This window comes from Myodes glareolus, chromosome 6 (genome assembly GCF_982192425.1).
Source record: "Myodes glareolus chromosome 6, mMyoGla1.1, whole genome shotgun sequence".
Lineage (NCBI taxonomy): Eukaryota > Metazoa > Chordata > Mammalia > Rodentia > Cricetidae > Myodes > Myodes glareolus.
The window spans coordinates 52,041,980-52,045,065 of NC_142031.1; the positions used below are offsets into that span (position 1 = coordinate 52,041,980).

At 48.3% G+C, this 3,086-nt stretch overlaps 1 pseudogene; it reads right to left on the reverse strand.

Moving 5' to 3' along the window:
* Positions 1-1,065: 1,065 nt before the first annotated feature.
* LOC146894252 (small ribosomal subunit protein uS5 pseudogene) lies at positions 1,066-1,607 on the reverse strand (annotated as a pseudogene).
* Positions 1,608-3,086: the final 1,479 nt, after the last annotated feature.

Consider the following 3,086-nt stretch of genomic DNA (forward strand, 5'->3'; position numbering starts at 1 on the left):
CTCTCCCTAGCCCATGTAGCTATGTGGCAGATGAGGGGTGGGACTGGGTTTCGCAGGCTCCCGTCTTCAGGTTTGGCTCACCTATGCTCTCATCAACAGTGTTGTCTCTGCTGTGCTGCCCAGAAAAAGTCCAGGGCTCACAAAAGGTGTCAGTGCCCACTCCCTTCTTCCCTCATCTTTTTAAATATGCCTCTGTCCATAAGACCTAAACCATTCTGTCTGTTCTCTCTCTCTCTCTCTCTCTCTCTCTCTCTCTCTCTCTCTCTCTCTCTCCCATAAACCACCATACCAGAGCTCTGCTCACCCTAATAGTGCTCATCTGGCTGGTGCTGCAAGGTACTGAGTGAGCCTGCGTTTTCTCCTTGAAGCCCAGGGTGGCCAGCCCCAGGCCTGTGTGTGGGTGTCCCTGTCTCATTCAGGTTACCATGATGCTGGGCTGGACCATACTTCCTTATTACAAGGGGATTGTTGTAGTGCCCAGCTGCCCAATTCCTGGTTGGTGCAATTGACTGTGCTTGGCATGGGGTGGGCACTTGGCTAGAGTTCTGCTGTGGGAAGGGTTAGATTCCCTGCCTCTGTTTTATTAGCAATTCAGGCCTAGCTTGAGCCAGGAGCTCCTGCTTGATTGTTGAGCTCCAAGATTCTTAAAACTGGTTGATTCTGGAATTCAAATCCTAGAATCACTTAGTCTCCAAGATACACATCTTCTCCACTAAAGAAGGAAAGTGAATTCACTTCATTTTGCCTTTGTCATTGCCCTTCATACGTGTTCTGCATCAGTCCCCACACAGGATGAAGAAGCCACGTTCTATGGAGGTTGTCAGTGTTAAATCAGCACTCACTACAGCTTGTCATTTTCAGTGTCTTGATTTCCAAAATCCCTCCTCTGACCCCTACATGCATCCGGGTCATTTACTTGACAACAGTGGTCCTTAGCCTTCCAAAGGCTGCAATCCTTTAAACAGTTCCTTTTGTTGCGGTGACCCCTAATCAGGCATGCTCCCTTGAGCTAAGTCTGAACCAATGACTCAGTCTCCATTCTTTTTCTTTCTTACATAAAAACCCTTAGGTGGTAGTCACAGCTGGTGCCCTTGGAACAGAGACTGCAGTGTGGGTGTTTGGAAGATGGTCAATGAATTCCTGATGAGCAAATTGGTGAACACAGTCACTCTCAAGAGGTTGAGGGTCAGGTAGCTGTAGGTCTTAGAGATGGCACCAAAGGTAGCCTTGGCAAAGTTGCCCAGGGTGGCAGTGCAGCCCCTGGCTGATGTGCAGCAGTTATCAATACTGGCCATCATCAGTAGCTTCTTGGGCACAGGAGCAGAGACTGTGCCAGTGCCTCTGGGGGCTGGACTGAGGTGCACCAACACAGAGCCACAGCAGCCTGACGCTTTGCCAATCTTATTCCTCCAGTAGTTTCTCTACACAGGGACAACGAAAATCTTGGCTAAGATGATGGTTCCTCAGATGGCAATGACTACCTCTTAGAAACATTTAACACCAAGACAAATATGACCATGGCAATCCCCAATAACAACAAAAGTCTTGAAGCTGGTCGGCTGTCTGCCTCTGCACTGGCATGACCTTTCCAATAATGCGTGGCACATTTGGACACTGTCACATGACAACATCCCCTTAGAGCTGCTCTCTCCCCAGCTCTTCCTCACCTCTAGTCTCGGACTTGGCCCCCGTGCTCTTCTCTGTGTTACTCTCAAGGTGGCTCCTTCTGAACCATAACCTTGAGTCTCACCTGCACACTGCTGACCTACGTCTGCCTCTTACTTTGGCAATATTCCTGGCACAGCCTGCTATTACCTGCTCCCCGACAGGACTTCTGCTCGTTGGCTAACAGACATTTCCAACTGAGCTTCAAAAGCAGACTTTTCATCCCTAAATCAGTCTTCACTGTCATCCCCAGCTCGACAGACGACACCAGCATTCAGCACATCTTCGGCAAAACTTAATCATATTTTATTTCTCCCTTTCCCTCAGATGGATGTGCCATCCTGTCTGTCAAAGAGTTCCTGTTCCAGGCAAGACCCCATCCTTACTTCTACTGTTATCTGGATTACGGCCACAGCACACTGCCATAATCATCCTTTCCCATATCTTTGTGGGCCAATCACTGCACAGCCAGGTTCTGAAATGGAGCTCAGTTACTTCCTTGATTAAAGTCTTCATTGCCTTATATCCTGCCACCCTAGTAACGCAACTTCCACAGCCTCCATCCAGGACCAGTGGCCTCTGAGCCCACGGCCTCTTCCCTCCTCTCATCAGATCAGTTTTGATCAAACCAGCCCTGGTGCCAAAACCAAATACCTGCTGATCCCAGTTCCAGGTCACCAGCCTCCCAGCCCGCTGACCACAGGTCACCAGCCTGAGAACAACCATCTCTGCACTCTCCCCACTGCTCCCACCTTCTCGTTTCCTTGAAGTGTGTGTGTTGAGGCTCCAACCAACACCATGCATTTCCTTTGTCTAGCTCATGCATGTTTACTAGAATAGGGTTACCTGCACTTTCAGATTTGGTTTGAGGTTTTAACTCAATCTTTTCTCACATTCCAGAACCTGGAAGATTTTCTAGCATACACACGTTAACCCACAGGGAAATCACAGATGCCAGAGAAACACAAGTTAAAACTATGTTGAGATGCTGTCCCGCCAACCAGAACAACTCTTACTGAAAAGAGTGACAAGAAACGCTGGCGAAGATGTGGAGAAAGAACACGTACACACCACTGGTGAGAACATAAACTTGAAAACCTGTGTGGAGTGTCCTCTGAAAATTGCGAAAGCAATCACCACATGATCCAGCTGCCTGCCTGAGTATAGAGTCCAGGACTCAAAGTCAATGCACCACAAAGATATTTGTACATTTATTGCCACACGTGCCCCAAGGGTCAAGTTGTAGAACCAGTCTCCTTGTCTATCATCAGACGGATGAAAGGGTGGTATGCATGTGCCATGGGGTTCTGGTTGACCGTGAGGAGGAATGAAATTCTGCCACGTGGAGGAAAATTGATAGAACGGGAGATTATAGGATTAGACAAAATAAACCAGACTCAGAAACCCAGAATAACAAGTAT